The 18,113-nt window shown below is 40.1% G+C and overlaps 1 protein-coding gene and 1 long non-coding RNA gene across 2 annotated transcripts in view; one reads left to right on the forward strand and one right to left on the reverse strand.

The window, feature by feature from the left end:
* LOC135198178 (serine/threonine-protein kinase PRP4 homolog) overlaps window positions 1-18,113 on the reverse strand; it is a 277,937-nt gene that overhangs the window by 52,520 nt on the left and 207,304 nt on the right. The window lies entirely within an intron of this gene.
* The window catches only part of LOC135197619 (uncharacterized), a 28,504-nt gene that overhangs the window by 6,517 nt on the left and 3,874 nt on the right, over window positions 1-18,113 (forward strand). The window contains exon 2 of the long non-coding RNA XR_010310640.1: window positions 10,274-10,412. This is a non-coding gene — a long non-coding RNA (uncharacterized LOC135197619). The remainder of the gene's footprint in view (window positions 1-10,273; window positions 10,413-18,113) is intronic.

Here is an 18,113-nt window from a genome sequence, read left to right on the forward strand (position 1 = left end):
CATGCCCACTTGAGGCAGCAACAAATCAGCTCCTTCCCTCCGGTCACTTAACTTGATACGCATATCTGAGTTTAGTACCTGGAGTTAGAGAAAGTATCTGACTGGGATTTCCTTCATTCTTCCATAATTTTTTCCCTTTATAAGCTAAAATCTTACTAATTCACTATGGTATTTTCTTTAATGAATTGATATTATTGCTATATAAATTAATATTATTTGTAGTAAATCATTTATTTATCATACAAAAAAACATACATCTTTGTAGTAAGAGAGAGAGAGAGAGAGAGAGAAAGAGATGGAGAGAGAGAGAGAGAGAGAGAGAGAGAGAGCGAGAGAGAGAGGAGAGAGAGATGAGAGAGAGAGAGAGAGAGAGGAGAGGAGAGAGAGGAGAAGAAATTATTATTTTTATTATGTGATATTTAAACTTATTAAAACTTATAATACGTATTAATCAAAATTAATATTGAAAAATTAGTAAAATCATTTTGTATCATAAAAATGTATTTTAGTCATGAAAATAAACATCAAAAATACACTAATTAGTGATTATTTCGTCGGAAAATTCCGTGTATGGGCGAGTCCGTCCGCGAATAATTTCTAGATAGGTTCCAAAGAAAAATCCGCGAATGTGTGAGTCCGCGAATCCAGAGAACGCGAATACGGGGGGAACACTGTGTGTGTGTATGTATATATATATATATATATATATATATATTATATATATATATATATATATATATATATATATATATATATATACAGGCAGTCCCCGGGTTACGATGGGGGTTCTGTTCTTTGAGACACATCATAAGCCAAAAGTCGTTGTAAGCCGGAACATTGTAAAAAATCCTAAGGGTGTATTCAAAACTATGTAAACTACATTCTTATTGCATTTTCTTTTCATCAAAAAAACCTTCAAATATTGATTATTTTGCATTTTTGGTGTCATATTTCATCTGAGCATTGCAAGGCGTCGTAACCCTGGAGCATGCGTCATAACTCTGGAAATAATGTTCTGATGAATATGATTGAGAAGAAGCGCCTTAACCTTGGAACGTCCGAACCCGCAACCCGTTGTAACCTGGGGATTGCCTGCTTATATATATATTATATAATATATATATATATATATATATACTATATATATATATATATATATATATTATATATATATATTTATATATAAATATATATATATATATATATATATATATATATATATATATATATTACTACACATTATTTATATATATATATATATAGATAGATAGATAGATAAATAGATATGATGACCTTTAAATCCTAAAACCTAAAATTCCCCCCTAGAAATGTTGGGGGGCATCTTATTTGTTAATATTTTTGGGAGTCTGGAATGCATTAATTGTATTTACGTTATTCCTTATGGGAATTATTGTTCATTTTTCGTACATTTCGGCTTTCGTGGGAAGTTTCTGGAATGAATTATGTACGAAAACCAAGGTTCTACTGTATATTGTAATGCTGTAATATTACATGCAATATGTTTAGATATACTACAGTAAAACAAGTTTTATTAAAATTATCATTATTCTCAATACAACTACTATTTGACTTTTGCAAGTGGACATATATCAGTGTAACAAGTAACGAGGCATAGTCTCTCTCTCTCTCTCTCTCTCTCTCTCTCTCTCTCTCTCTCTCTCTCTCTCTCTCTCTCTCGCTCTCTTTCATTCACTACTGTAACACTGATGTTACTTCATCCTCCACAAAAAAAAAGTTCCTGTTTTTAGAATTCTGAGTGAAGTGATTGTAAACCTGTACTTTTATACATTCAACTTCCCTGCCAGATATATACTTAGCTATAGACTCCTCCGTCGTCTCCGACAGGAATTTCAAATTTGCGGCACCCGCTACAGGTAGGTCAGGTGATCTACCGCCCTGCCCTGGGTGGCAGGACTAGGAACATCCCCGTTTTCTAATCAGAATTCTTCGTCGCCCGGACCATCAACATTGTTGTTGGTTCCTCTGATTGGTTTTTCTTTTTTCACCGGCAATTGATCTTCTTGACCGACTTTTGGTGACGTATCTGGATTGTTGGATTGGCATACGCTTTTGTGGACTGTTTTGTGACTTGATTTTGGAATTTTCTTTAATAATGTCGACTCTGGTATGGTTGTGAGACGTTGTGTGAATGTAGGCTGTAAGGTGAGGTTGCCGAAAGCTTCGGTAGACCCTCACACGGTATGCAAGAGGTGCAGGGAGTATGAATGTTCTTTTACTAATACTTGTAAGGAATGTGAGAACTTGAGTGAGAACGAATGGAAGAATCTAATAATTATTTAAAAAAGTTAGAAAGAGAAAGAGTGAGGAAGGCTTCTCATAGAAGTTAAGTAGTTCTAGATCTGAACTAATTCCAAGCTTGGATCTTCCCCAAGGGTAAGTATTGCTACTTCTCCATTCCATTGCAGCCCCTTCTCTATTGCAGAACCTGTAGATCCAGCAAAAGAACTTGCGGATCTAAAAGCAGCCTTCAAGTTGATGGAAAACAAAATGGCTGCCATACAAGGTAAGGCTAGTGATTTTCAGTGGACAGTGATATGAGTGTCCCCAGTGTAGTGGAGGGGGCATCTGGTCGGCTCAGCAAACGCTCCTAGGTCTAGACCTCTTCCAAGCTCACATGCCCCAGGGAGAGAAGGTGTCGAAAGCCGAAAGGAGGTTGTGGAGAATCCCCACCGATCAGGTGTCCCTTCGGCGGTTCTGTGACACCCAGACTGCCAAGGACCGCTATTGTAAAAGCGTCCTACGTGAGTGTTCTCGTCGTCGGGATCTTCATCACCGAGACGTGATTGGAGAGATCAGATCGATCTCGGCCTCTCAAGAGGAGTTGGAAGGCTCCGAATATTGACTCGAGCCCTGAAAAACTTCCCTGAGGAGTCTCCATCGGGAGGAAGAAGGCAAGAAGAGCCATTCTTTCAACCAGAGTGAGAAGGAGGCAGGAGGTGGAGGCTATGGAACTCCTCCCATCCTCCTTCCACCTCCTCCCGAAGAGGATAAAGAGGAGGCTACAAAGAGGTTCATGATGGCGATGCAGGAAACAGATTTCGTCGTTTGTAGGAGTCCTGTCAAAGGAGCCTCCTAGAAGGAAAGGACACTTCCCTTCCTATATTAAAGATCCTCCAGACGTTATGGAGGTATCTGCCTCCAGGATCGATACTCCTACTCGAGGTGAGTGGTTTCGGTACGAACCTGGATGAAACGATCAGACGTCTGGCACGGCCAGGAGTGAGGAGTCACCCAGGAGGCAGGAGCCAAGAGCCAGGAGTGAGAGTCAACCAGGAGGCAGGAGCCCAGAGCCAGGAGTGTAGAGGCATCCAGGCAAGAGGCAAGAGCCAGGAGGCAAGAGCCAGGAGGCAAGAGGCAGGAGCCAAGAGGCAGGAGCCAGGAGCCAAGAGGCAGGAGTCAGGAGGCAGGAGCCCGGAGTCAGGAGGCAGGAGTCCGGAGTCAGGAGGCAGGAGTCAGGAGTCAGGAGGCAGGAGTCAGGAGCCAGGAGGCAGGAGTCAGGAGGCAAGAGTCAAGAGCCAGGAGGCAAGAGTCGGGGACTCGTTCCTGGAGGTTATGACTCTTCTCCAAATAGGAGCTCTCTCCTTCAGAAACATAGGAGGTCTTGGAAGGACTCTCCCTCCAAACGTGAACTTTCTCCTTCGTCTGATCGAGGGTTAGACGAGTTGTCTGATGACGAACCTCCTGCTAATGAGGGACTTTCTAGTTATAAAGTCTTAGCCTCATTACTACTTCAAGAGTTTGGAGATTCTCTTAGTCCGGCGGCTCCTCCTTCTCCTCGTTCGCTCTTTTCGAGCTCAGCTACGGCTAAATCGTCGGCCTTTTTAAAAATGAAGCCTGCGATATCTATGAAGAAGGCACTCCATTCTTTAGATTCTTGGATGGACAAGAAGAAGGAGTTAGGAAAGACGGTATTCTGCATGCCTCCTTCCAGATTGCACGGGAAGAGAGGTATTTGGTATGGGACAGGAGAGACTATGGGTCTTTCTCTACCTGCCTCTGCAGATGCCGACTTTTCCAATTTAGTGGAGGCCTCTAGACGTCACTCCTTAGGATCGGTCAGAGCGACGTGGAGCACTTCAGAGTTGAACCACTTTCTAAAGGGACTTTTTGTCACTTTAGAGGTGTTCAATTTCTGGATTGGTCATCGGAGTTCTGGCCAACAAATCTAAGGATCCGGAGTTTCTGAAAAACCCAGAAATTCTCCATAGCGTCGTCCTGCATGGGACAAGGCAGTACAGGACGGTTCGGGTGAAGTGGCTTCCCTTTTTGGTGCTGGTCTCCTGAAAAAGAGATCAGTTTATGGATCCCTATTATCGAAAGGGTTTTCTCCGAGCCAGAGGACTGCCTACTGTTCGCCCCTCTATCAGATCATCTGTTCCTTCTCAGTAGTGAAGGATATATCTCGCTCGCTAACTGAGAAGGCGACACAAGACCTACTAACGCAAACGTCCAAGAAAGGACGCCCTGTAGTGTCGACGGTTAAGAAGGAATCTCGTCCTCCTCAGCAGCCCTTTCGTGGAGGTGCAGCGGCTCGTCCCCCTGCCAGAAAGAAGAGCTCTGAAAAGAGAGGAAGGTCTTCATTTAGGCCCTTCAAGAAATCAAAGTGACTTGTTGCTCCAAGCCAAGCAGTGGGCGCCAGACTCCTGAACTTTGCAGGAGTATGGGCAAAAAGGGGAGCCGACCCCTTGGTCAGTGGTCGGTCCTGAAGAAGGGATATGTAATCCCCTTCGACGACAGCCCGCCCCTAACATCTACGCCTCGGGAACTGTCAGCGAGGTACAGAGACCCGTTAATGAGAAAGACTCTCCTTCAAATGGTGGAGCAAATGTGGGAAAAGAGGCCATCGAACTTGTGCAGGATCCACACTCCCCGGGATTTTACAATCGCTTTTTCTAGTACCAAAGGCATCGGGGGGGTGGAGGCCAGTCTGGACGTAAGCGCTCTGAATCGCTTCGTACAGAAAAAGAAGTTTCGCATGGAAACGTCTGCCTCTGTAATGTCGGCTCTTCGTCCAGGAGATTGGATGGTCTCTCTGGACCTGCAAGACGCATATTTCCACGTTCCCATTCACCATTGTCAAAGAAATATCTTCGCTTTGTGATAGGAGACAAGATCTTTCAGTTCAGGGCTCTGTGCTTCGGTCTGTCTACAGCCCCACAAGTATTCCCCAACCTGATGGCGAATGTAGCAAGATGGCTTCACCTAGAGGGGATAAACATCTCCCTCTACTTGGACGACTGGCTGATCAGGGCCAAGTCGAAGATTTCAGTGCTTGGAGGACTTAGAAGTAACAAGGAACATGATAGATTCGCTAGGGTTGCTCGTCAACCTCGAGAAGTCCACAACTGATCCCCAGCCAGAACTTGGTCTATCTGGGGATTCAGATGGATTCTCGGGGTTTTCGGGTATATCCTTCGCGAGAAAGAATCGCTCGAGGTTTGTCGAGAATCTCGAGCTTCTTAGAGAGAAAGAACAGCTCAGCGAGGGATTTCCTGAGCCTTTTAGGGACCCTGTCCTCATTGGAAAAGTTCTTCTCGCTAGGGAGACTTCACCTCGCCCTCTTCAGTTTTTCCTCAAAGAGGTGTGGAGTTGGAAGACGGGTCAACTCTGGACATCTTCCAACTTCCACAAGAAGTAAAAGATCATCTGAAGTGGTGGATCCCTCCACTTCAAAAGAACGAAGGCGTATCGCTTGCTCTGCAGAACCCAGACCAAGTGTTATTTACCGACGCTTCGGAGTCGGGATGGGGAGCGACGCTAGGAGCAAGGGAGGTGTCAGGCACCTGGACAAAGGAACAGGTGTCCTGGCACATCAATTGCAAGGAACTTGTGGCCATACACCTAGCCTTAAAGTTCTTCGAAGAGATAGTCAGAGACGGGGTGATACAGATAAACTCGGACAACACCACGGCTCTGGCTTACATACGCAAGCAAGGAGGCACGCACTCTTTCTCCCTCTATCAGTTGACAAGACACCTGTTAACCTGGACGGAAGAAAGAGGCATAACTCCCCTCACAAGGTTTGTTCAAGGGATCAAGTAATGTGAGAGCGGACAGGCAGGAGCAGGAGAAATCAGGTCCTTCCCACAGAATGGACTCTACACGAAGAAGTGTGTCAAAGTCTTTGGTCCCTGTGGGGGAGACCTCACATAGACCATGTTTGCGACGTTCTCCTCCAAAAGAATAGAGATCTTTTGCTCTCTAGTGGAAGATCCGAGAGCCTTCGCAATAGACGCGTTTCTCATGGATTGGTCGGGTGTGGACGCATACGCCTTTCCCCCGTTCAAAATCCTGGGGGAAGTGTCAGGAAGTTCGTAGCTTCGAAGAGCACGAAGTTGACACTCATAGCCCCATTTTGGCCAGCCCAGCCCGGAATGGTTCACGGAGGTACTGGATGGATAGTGGACTTCCCCAGATCGCTTCCAAACAGACACGATCTACTCAGACAACCACACTTCGAGAGGTTTCATTCACAACCAACCCCCAGGTCTCGCTCTGACTGCCTTTCGACTATCGAAAGACTTGTCAGAGCGAGAGGCTTTTCTCGCAAGGCTGCGGGCTCTATCGCTAGAGCCCGCAGAGCTTCGACGAGAAGAGTATACCAGTCAAAGTGGGAAGTCTTTAGGAGGTGGTGTAAGGGTCAGAAGCTGTCCTCCTCCAGTACCTCTATAGTGAATATTGCCGATTTCCTCCTCTTTCTGAGAGAGGAATTCACACCTATCTGTCTCGACAATAAAAGGATACAGAAGCATGCTGTCTTCAGTATTCAGGAATCGAGGCTGGACATTGCTAACGACAAAGATCTACACGATCTAATTAGATCTTTTGAGACTTCGAAAGCAGCTACTCCTAGAACAACCTAGTTGGAATCTAGACGTGGTCCTGAAAATTCCTTTCATCGGATAAATTCGAGCCTTTACATCTGGCGTCCTTCCGCGACGTCACTAGGAAAATGCATGTTCCTAGTGGCTCTCGCTACAGCCAAGAGGACGAGCGAATTACACGCTCTGGATTCCACGGTGGGGTTTAAAGGAGATGCTGCCATCTGTTCTTTCCAGACAATGTTTCTGGCAAAGAACGAAAAACCCATCAAAACCTTGGCCCAGAAGTTTTGAGGTAAAAGGCCTATCTAACCTTGTAGGCAGAGAGATAGAGAGATCTCTCTGTCCAGTGAGAGCTCTAAATACTATTAGAGAGGAAGAGACAGATGGGAGCTTGTCAAACAAGGTCTTTGGTGTGCGGTGAAGAACCCCAAAAGACTCATGTCCAAGAAACGCCTTGGCTTTCTTTGTGAGAAGCGTTATTACGGACGCTCACAAGAACTGCTCGGAGGAATCCTTCGGTCTTCTAAAGGTCAAGACTCATGAAGTGATGGCAGTAGCAACGTCTTTGGCGTTCCAAAAGAATATGTCTCTAAAGAATATCATTGAGACTACATATTGGAGGTGCAATTCAGTGTTTGCATCTCATTATCTGAAGGATGTGAGAGTGACCTATGAGAAGTGCTTCTCGCTAGGTCCTTTTGTATCAGCAGTACAGTACTGGGTCTTGGAGCAAAGACTGATCCTTAATTTTGTGTTTTTATCGTACATAAACCCTCTTGTCAGATATGTGCTTGGTTTTCTAGTAGCAAGCTCACTACTGTCGCACGGGAGCAGAGTGTCATTGCTGGTAGGGGATCAAGGGTATGTATGACTAGTAGGGGAGTACAAAATTTTTTTTTTGTATATTTGTAATGAAAGTGTAAACTTAATGTTTCGAGTTTTGGTTGTTTGTAAGGAGTTCGGGGATAACTCCTTTACAATCTTAGAACTAACATGGGTGTTAGGATCGCAGGTGATCGGGATCGGTTTTGGGTGAATCCTTGGAACAAGTGTATTGTCATGTTAGTGGCAATAGCACCCAATGACAAGGCCTTTAGGCGTCTGCCGAGTAAGTGATAAGACCCCATTGGGCAGACCCACAAGAAACTCTTAGCCATAGATCATTATCTCGGCTGAGGGCTCTTGAGGCTAAGCAGACTCCAAGGCAGTAGCCGCGAAGTCTTCAGCCTAATAAGGTAGGAAACCAAGGTTTATTGAATACCTACAACATAGTGTTTGTTTACCTGTCTATTTCAGTAGTTTTAGCTGTCTCTTACCCACCACCAATGGGTGCTAATCAGCTAAGTATATATCTGGCAGGGAAGTTGAATGGTATAAAAATGATATTGTCATGTTACAATAAAGTTTTTATACATACTTAACTGACAGATATATACGATTAATGGCCCACCCAGCCTCCCCGCAGGAGACAGGTGGAAGAGAAGAATTCTGATTGAAGAAAAACGGGGATGGTTCCTAGTCCTGCCACCCAGGGCAGGGCTGTAGATCACCTGACCTACCTGTAGCGGGTGCCGCACGAAATTTGAAAATTCTGTCGGAGACGACAGGAGTCTATAGCTAAGTATATATCTGTCAGGTAAGTATGTATAAAACTTTATTGTAACATGACAATATCATATGACATGAACAACTAAATTGAGGAACAGCTGATTGCTGACATCATTTGCCATAACTATCGAGGTGTTTATTAAGAGCTCCATTTAAATTGTCAAGTTGTTACACTGGTGGAGATCATGAGACAGAACACTAGTAAATTAAAGCTGCATAATATAGCTTAGGCTGAATAAACTATTAATACCCAGGTAAAAGTGATGTCCGAAACTGGAGAAATTCACCTAATGCTTATACAATGAAGTAATATGAGCACATTTGAACCAAACTACGTTAATTTACGAGAAAAGATATCTCCAAATTATATCTCTTCTAACACTAATGGCAATGAAGATATCCATAATACTCATCAGCCAAGACTTGAGAAAGTAAACAATATTAAATGCAAATGATGTACATGATGTTTATATTTCTGTAATACAGTAACAATGTGATAATAGTAATAGTATATGTAATACTGTAATTGGATACAAGCAAAGCAACCTTTATTTGAGTCATCATTATTAGAAATATAGTTGTACTGTTTAACTTTGCTGTACTGTTTAACTTTTGCAAATAATCACTTTCTTTCTCAAAAAAACATTTTAGTTTTTGTAATTTAGAAGTCTTATTAGTACTACAGATATCAGGTAAATTCATGAAATTTGCCATGATTTTTTACCCCGTCTTATCTAATGGTCGTCTCATACATGAAAATATATGATGATACATACAAATATTCAGACCATTGGGAACCAAATATTTACATCTTACAGGTGCGAAGGGGTTGAGCCGTACACTCATTTGTGACTGAGGTTAAATACTCCATTTACATTTATCTGTTTTCCCATCATATCAACTGTACTCTCCTTAAATTTATACTTTTACATATTTCTTATGAAGCTAATTTATCAAAGTTAGGGTGTTTTCCTTGATGATATTCATATTCTTGTTAAAGCTTTCTTAAAATTTTGAATTGATGATGTTTTCTTTCTAGTGCAGATCTCTCTTTTGCCCAGTCATATTGATTGTATGAGTGTTTTGAGTAACGTATGAAAATTCCATGTTTTTAGTAACACGGAACGTGTACAGTGCGTCCTCAACTTATAGCAAAGGATCCATCCCAGCGCTGCTCTGTAAGTTGATATTTTGCCATTAATGGCGCTGAAACTGGAGTTATGGCACCATACTTGATGTTGTATCAAGTACAGTGCCATAAGCACTATTAACTTGATGCCTATTCTTGCCGTTAGCACTGTCAACAGTACTTCCGGTGCTGTAACTTGAAGCAACATCAAATTATGGCTCTGCAAAACACCATTAACATTGCTGAAGAAGCGCGGTTAGTAGGTGGTGCCATAAGTCAAGGACACACTGGAAGATAATTAAATTGTTTTCCCATGCAATATCTTACACATTTTTTATGCTGGTAGTAATTTTTTCATATTAGATTTCCCTTACATTTTAAAGATTTTATTTTTACCTATACATATATTATGGTTAGGTTGCTAATGAATTACTTGAATAAGTTGTATTAACTCTTTGAATTTCAGTTGAATTTCAGTTTTTATGGTTTAAAAGGCTTACCTAGTGCCATAGTAGGATTTATGTATTGAAACTTTTAAGATGGTGAGGATAAAACTAATATGAACAGAATTGTTTGAATATATGTCTGGAAGTACAAAAGATAAATTCAGTAGTTTTGTGATCATTATTTGTTTGGAGAGTTGGCTCAAATTCCTTTGCATTGTTTTTAGGTTTTGAAGAAGTATGGAAAAGATGTAGGTCTTCATGTGAAGGCTGTCAGATCTTACACCCACCAACTCTTTTGTGCTCTTAAAACTTCTGCGGAAGTGTAACATTCTTCATGCTGATGTCAAGCCTGATAACATTTTGGTAAGTAGTGTTTTATTAATTTTGTTTTTGTGTGGTGAAGACTTGAAATGTGCTGATTTTACAGCTATTTGTCGGAAGAAACGAGGGAGTATGAGATATATTAAGTAAGTGGAAAAAAAGTAATGCAACTGGAGGATGAAATGTTGCTATTGCACACACAAGCCACTGCAAGCAGTAACCTTGTTCAAGCATCCTGCAATTTGATTTTGACCTACTGCAGTTGTCATTTAAGGTTCTCTTTAATATCCTGCCCACCAGTTGCTTTGCTTTGTTTATAATGGGTTGTCTAAATTAAACCTTATATTTTATTTTTATTCATCAATTCTGGCAGTGCAGTTGGTTAGATTCATTGAAATAAAAGCATTTTTACTTAATTGTTGTAGAGTATCGCCATCACCAGGAGATCCATATTCTTTAACAAGAAAAAAGTGAGGCAAGCTTAGCTTTAAAACTGTTAACCAAACACACTGGATTTTACAGTTTTTATTGCTGCATATTCTTTGAAACATTATCATTTACTTTATGGGGATAACATTGCCGACTACTACTAAGCCCTGTAGTTCAAAAATTTTACTTTTGGGTTTACATGAAAAATGGTCACTGCATTAGTACCCAGCCGCTTGGGGTGAACCTAAAAACAAATAAATGACCGTATCACAAGTAAACTAAAGACATAAACTTAAAACATAAACAAAAGATAGTGAATAGTATTTTAGTTGGCAGCTTTCAAGAATCATGTCATACCAGTATATGTAGTCTGCAATTTTACCTTATGGGTTTCAATTTGAGATTCTTCATTTTGTGTGGGGTGTATTGCAGGTATGAAGTATTTAAAATCAAAACCCCCTAAACAATAGATAAATCTCAGAAAGAATATACGGCAATGAAAAGTAAAACACCCAACACTACGAGAAAATATTTTAATACAGATGAAAATAGGGTAACTAAAAGTAAAAAATTGAAAATTTTCAATTTAGTTGACTAATGAATATATTATCCGAATACTATATCCTCATATGTCCGTATTTCATGCACATTAGAGAGAATGACAGTTTCATGACCAGTCAGTCCATGAAAACTGATATGTCAAACTGCAATTATGTTAATTATAAAATCATGTGATGAGATATAAAAAACCAAAAATGTAATAACTATATTAGACAGAGAAATCCATTAGTCCAGCATTATCTTCTCTCAGGAGACCACACAAAACAATTTATATTACAAATTTCACTACTTAAGTTGCAGATAAGTATATCCCAAAGCTTCATTCAGAAAGTTCCATGGTGGTCTGAAAAAATTATTGGAACTAATTAATCAAAACCCCCTTAAAATCTTGCCCTTTCAAAGATGACAAAATTTCATAAATGATGTTTATTTAGCAATGTGCATCAAAAAATAAAAAAAATTAAAACCAGTATTTAATCTGTTATCAGCAAAATCTAGGAAAGAAGGCATCAGATGAAAAATAATTAAAAAAAAAACTAATAATTAGGAAATTTGGCAAACAAGAAAAATTATAATTTTGTAATAGTGCTGTCAACATAAATGAAAAGTGGTCTGAGGATATAAACTGAAATAGACAAAGGTCTGTATTATGAAAAATGGTTTATGATTAAAGCAGTCTCAGGTCAAGCCAGCATCAATGTTAATTTAATCAGTGGAATATAGTCCCACTGTATCCAGAAGTTATTTACTCCAGTTTTACAGCCAAATCTCTACAGAAACTGTCTCCAGAAGAATGACAACATGCCATTATTACACCAAACCAGACAATGCAAGCTGTGTAGCAAAGTGATGGGAAAAGTAGTAAATTGAAAGTAAGATGGTACCTGAAAATTATATTCACACTGATCTATATGGGTCACAGGAAAACAGATGTACATTTGACCCACTATGTCACTTTAGGAGATAACACGTATTCAAAATGGATTTGAACGCGAACAGCTATTGTAATATTTTCTGACATCCTAAAGGTTTGTATAATAATTGGAAATATGCTATATTGAAAATTTTGTACAACAGTGGTAACTGAGATGATCTACCTATATTTATGAAATTATAAAAAATATATATAGTATATATTTTTATAGTGTAGTCGTCTCTTCCTCAAGGATTGCCTTTTCCATGGTCTATAGAACTCTATGGTGACCAGACTAATGTCAAAGAATTCTCTTAATTGGTCCCCAGTATCAGTGAGGGTTCCGTTCTTGGTGGGTGCTGATAAGTGAAAACCGCCATTAATCAAAACTTGGCAATTTATGGCGCTGATAACTGGTTAATGTCACCTCTGTCACGTATGTTATGGCACAATTTTGGCCACTTATGGTGCCAATAACTGGAACTCGGTACTTTATGGCACCATAAATCTCTGATTTTATGGGTTTTAGACAAGTGCCATAAAACTGGTTCACCATTAACAGAGTCCCACGGATAACCGGGGGACTGCCTATACTGTGTCATAATGATAAACATTATAACATGTGATAGAGTATATATGGACTCAGGATTAGAGGGCGCTTTCTATTATCCTCAGCGAATGCTAATACCCAGTTTCAGTTTACCTACGTCAAACCGCAATAAAAATGTGGTTATGCGCATACTCACTTTCGTATTGTTTACATACGACCAACCAAAACCCATTCCCTTTCTGATAGGTCAAGAAACCAGAGCTCAGAGAAAGTCCGTTTCTTCGCTTACTGATTCAACTAAGTGCACAATTTCAAGTTCAGTTAAAAAAATTTTAGTTTAGACTGTGAAACAATGATTGTGCGTGAAAAGTCGTAATCAGCTTTTTTTTGCCAGCACACCGTTGGCATTTTACAATATAATGAATTGCGTTCTTTGCTTATTTAATTTCATTACTGAGGTTCATGGAAATGATTTAGGATCATTAGCTCCAAGAGTTGTGTTCTTCGTTTATTGATTTCATTACCAAAGTTCATGGAAACTTTTGAGTTGAAAGTTAAGTGCATAATTTCAAGTTCTAGTTGGAAATGTTTTAGTTTAGACCATGGAAGAATGATTTTATTTTGGATGAAAAACAGTAAACCAGATACTTCCTACATTTTGCAATTCTTAGCTATTTGTAGAAACAAAAATTGTTTGAAGAATTTTATCATTCTGTTTGGAAGTTTCATCTAAAGAAATGCTCAACAATTGTTATTAATAATACATATCGATAACCCTTTCATATAATGATGTTGGCAGTAGCCTACCAGGCAGTAGCCTACAATCTATGTTGATTCAGTAAGAATTTGTTAGCCAGACTGTAGCAGAAATTGTCTAAATCCTATAACCTAGAATCATATATCCATAACGATGAACAAAAATAATCTCGATTAAGTAGTAACCTGAATTAAGGTAAGATTTAAAGACACATCCTGTTAGGCTATGGGCCTAGGCAGTAGCCTAAGTTTACACCAAAAGACCTTAGGATTAGAAAAAAAAGGCTACAGACATTTTTCCTTTTTATATAGCCTGTATACTTAAGCATTGTCTTAATGCTGTAGGCTAACATGTGCATACCCTTAAATGGTGATCTGGGTTTTGTGGCACTTGTCTGGCGATTTATGGTGCCATAATGCGCCGAGTTTCAGTTATCGCCACCATAAAGTGCTGGTAAATCACCTTTTCTGTTAGTAACGGTTTTTTATAATCAGCACCCCGCCGATAACTGGGCACTGCCTGTACAAATATAGAAACTATATGTGGAACTACAGATGTTTCCCTCATTAATAATTTAATACTAAAACTAGCTTTTAATAACACTTGCTTTATATCACTACAGGAGCGCCATTATGCAGGACCCTTAGTTCAAGTGTTCCATATCAAATTGCTCGGTTCATTTTGTGCCAGTGGGTATGGCTCATACCACCTGCCATGGGGTTGTAAAAAACAATGAAAATTTGTTTAGTCAACAGATATGTATTCATCTTGTAGTATGCTACTGGCAACAAGTTTTAAGAATGAAAAAAGCTCATTTTTAACTGTCCTGGTAATTCCTAGGTTCAGCAGGACTAAGGAAAGGAGGATTACATATGTCTTTCTGGCAAAACCCAGGCAGCAGATATGCAACAACAATTTTTCATTCAGATTTATGTTTGTGTCAAAACTCAGTAACATGATATCCGGGCCCCAGTACCTCCAAGATGTTTATGTTTGGGCAAAACCCCCAGTAACATCAGTCCCACTACCTCCCAGACCTTACCTTCAAACCTTACAGCTCTTTCAGGTTGCCCCAGGTCCCTCAGTGTGAGGCACCTTTAGTGCATCTTCCTGTATATTTTGCATCCTCCAATCTTGGATGGTCTGGGATGCAGCTTAGGCATTTGTTGAGCTTATTCTTAAACACATCTACGCTCACTCCTGATATGTTTCCTCAGATGAGCTGGTAGTGCATTAATGTCATGTGTGCTTTCCTTAGTTTTCCTGGTATAGTTTTGGGCACTATTAATCTACCTCTGCTTGCTCTTTTTGAAATCTTTAGCTCCATGATGTTTTCAGTAATTCTTTCTATCTGTTTCCATGCCTGATTATCTTGTAGCATTCTTCTTCTCCTTTCGAGACTATATAATTTTAAAAATTGTAGTCTTTTCCAGTAGTGAAGGTCCTTAACTTCTTCTATTCTAGCTGTAAAGGACTTTGTACACTCTCTATTTGTGCAATATCTTTTGGTAGTGTGGGTACCATATCATATTTGGAATATTCAAGTAGACTACGTACATGCGTTTTATAAAGCATAATCATGTGTTCAGCTTTTTCTTGTTTTGAAATGCCAGAACAACATTCCCATTTTTGCTTTACATATTGCCAATAGTATTCATATTCAACAGCACACCAAGGTCTTTAACTGCGTTCTTATTTGTGGCATTTCATCAGTTCCATGAGGAAATTAGAATAAGATCAGAAAATGTCATTGTTACAGAACAGCAATGTTTGAGGGACATGATGCAGGATTTGAAAAGGAATTAAGTTAGTCTAAGCCACTCCAAAGTGAAAAGTACAGCATCCTGTAACCCAAAAGTGAGAGTGAATGTAAATGCTGCCCAAATGAGGTCTAGTGATGGAATGACGACTGAAAACCACTAATTGGTCTCTTTAGAATACAAAACTTCAAATCAAAACATGATAGGGGGTCCAATACTCATCCCTGATGATACTTATGATACTTGCTTAGACCTATAAGTGCACATTTTCTCTCTCTGTAGTAAATATCTAATTAAAAAGAGAAAAACTATAACTGAAGCTGTACATATGAAAGACCACTAACAGAACCGTTCTTTTTTTCTTACCTGTCTATACCATTGACAGCTATAGAAGACACCTTCTATCTGGACCAAAGTTGCTCACAAAGAGTTCCAAAGAGTTCCAGCCTTCTGTCCCTTCGTTTTCAAAATTATTAATCTTGTAAAGACAGATTTTCAGAATTTTGTAGTGATTAAAAGACCAGAGACAATGGCAAAAATTTAAACCTTTTGCCTCAGTTCATCCCAGTTTTGGAAAAACTCCACCAAGGGATGGGCAAACTGCTAATAGATTCCCTTTGATGGGTAAAAGCCTGCCTTTATTCATAGTTACACAACAATTGAGAACACCTATAAGAAGAATCTCAGAGGTGACAGCCTCAGGAGAATTTCATACTATGATCCACCTCTTTAGTATTATAACCTTTACCACCTTTCTGGAAGTTATCATCAAAAGGCTTCCAAAATGTTCTAGAACAATTGTTGCTTTTTTGGTTAAAAGTCTTATTAGAACCCTGTGGCAAGCATTCTATGACTTTTTAGAGTGGCGCATAAAAGCGTGAATGGAAACATTGATCTCCAACTAGTCACTTCCTAATGTAACTTCACTGTTACATAGTAACCCTTTCTGTAAGGACCTGTTTGAGGGGTTAGTGTGGTTAAAAACTTATCGAGCAAGCCCACCAACAGAATTGGGCAAGAGTACTCTCATTTGGGAAAAAGGGGAAATTAGGAAACAAAAACCCTAACTTTCCCTTACCCAACCCATAAAGGCTCTCTTAAAAGGGTAAGCTTTCAGTCACCAAAAAGTTTTGTCCTCAAAGAACGGGTAGTAATAATGCCTCACAAAAGGACAACAAACAGCAAGAAACATTTTTTCCCACAAGGTCCAGACCCTCCCTTAAAGGAAAAAAAAAGCAACAAATGGAATGCCTATCAAGGGCAGAGGCAGAGGAAGAGTCAGATGCCAATAGATATGGTATGGTTGGGGTCAACTTCAGTGACACCACAGGCAATTGAAGTCTTCCCTTGGGGAGACACAGCATTAATTTTAAATGGGCTCGGGTGAAAACAGTCTACCCCTTCCCCATCTACAGAGGTTCTTCCAAAAACCAGACCACCCCTCTCTGGAATGTTACGTGCAGAAAGGCCCTGTTAACGGGAGCCATAGAGAAATATGGATTTTTGCCACCAAGCACATCTCTCTGAGTATCCCTTAAAAGGATTCCTCCAAACGAAGAGTAATCCTAGACCTATCAACATTGAACAAGCACATTGTTTACCAAATTTTCCAAATAACTACCATTGCCCTAGTGCATTCAGTTGTTCTAAAAGGGACTTAGACAGCTACAGATCTGAAAGATGCATACTGGCAATTCCCTGTCGTCGTTCCCCTCTGTCCCTTCCAGATATGGAAAGATATGTACAGGTTCAAAGTCATACCCTGTGGGCTAAGCATTGCCCAAAGATTTGACAAAGTTAGTAATGGTAGTTCTTAAAAAAATCAGAAATACAACTAATAGCCCACCTAGACGACAGGTCAATCTGGGACCCCACAACAAAAATGTGCTTGCAAAAGCTAAGAACAGTGGTCAACTGACTACAGTCAAAAGGTTTTATGATAAATTGGCAAAATCCCACCTCACACCCAACAGGCACTTTCAGTAGCTGGGACTGTGTTGGGATACTTTTCACGGCTAGTCTCTCCCCACCATACTCAAAAACAGAATAAGGCAAGTCCTCAAAACTGCCTTGCACAGCCCAGAATTTCCAAATGGCAGTTAGAATGTATGATGGGCATGTTGCAATTTACTTGAATAATAGATCCAATGCTCAGATAACAACAAATGAATGTGAACAAATTCTAGCTAGTGCATGCAACAAACAAGATGCAAAACAAACCTCATGAAAGGAATCTCTGGCGATACAGGTCACCTTGACTTCTCAATCTGTATGAATGACCATACACACAGATGCTTTATTGACAGGTTGGGAAGGCATTAGGAGGGTCATCAGGTGGCAGGGAGGTGGTTCAGCTATCCTGAGGAATTGTCATATCAATTTCCTGGAGCTGATGGCTATCTTTTTGTCTAAAAAAACCTCACACCTCCTGAAGAGAAACATTTGGTTGGGTCTAAGAGAACATGACTGCAATGTAATGCATTGAGAGGTCTGAATGATACTCGCCTCCTCTCAGTATGGTAATGCTAGCCATCCTTCAATGTGTCAAGAAAGAAAATATTTGTCTGCAATTCACCCTACGAGGTCTCTCAGTGTAATAGTAGACTCCCGCCTATCAAAGAAAATGACAGCTGCAACGCAGAGTTAGACAACCACTCTTTCAGAAAATAGCCAACATGCTTCCACAAATGGAAGTGGGACCAGTTTGCCACACATGAGAATCACAAACTACCAGGCAAGCAACAGCAAGAGATGCCTTCCTACAAGACTGGAA

Source organism: Macrobrachium nipponense, chromosome 21, assembly GCF_015104395.2.
Source record: "Macrobrachium nipponense isolate FS-2020 chromosome 21, ASM1510439v2, whole genome shotgun sequence".
Classification (NCBI taxonomy): domain Eukaryota; kingdom Metazoa; phylum Arthropoda; class Malacostraca; order Decapoda; family Palaemonidae; genus Macrobrachium; species Macrobrachium nipponense.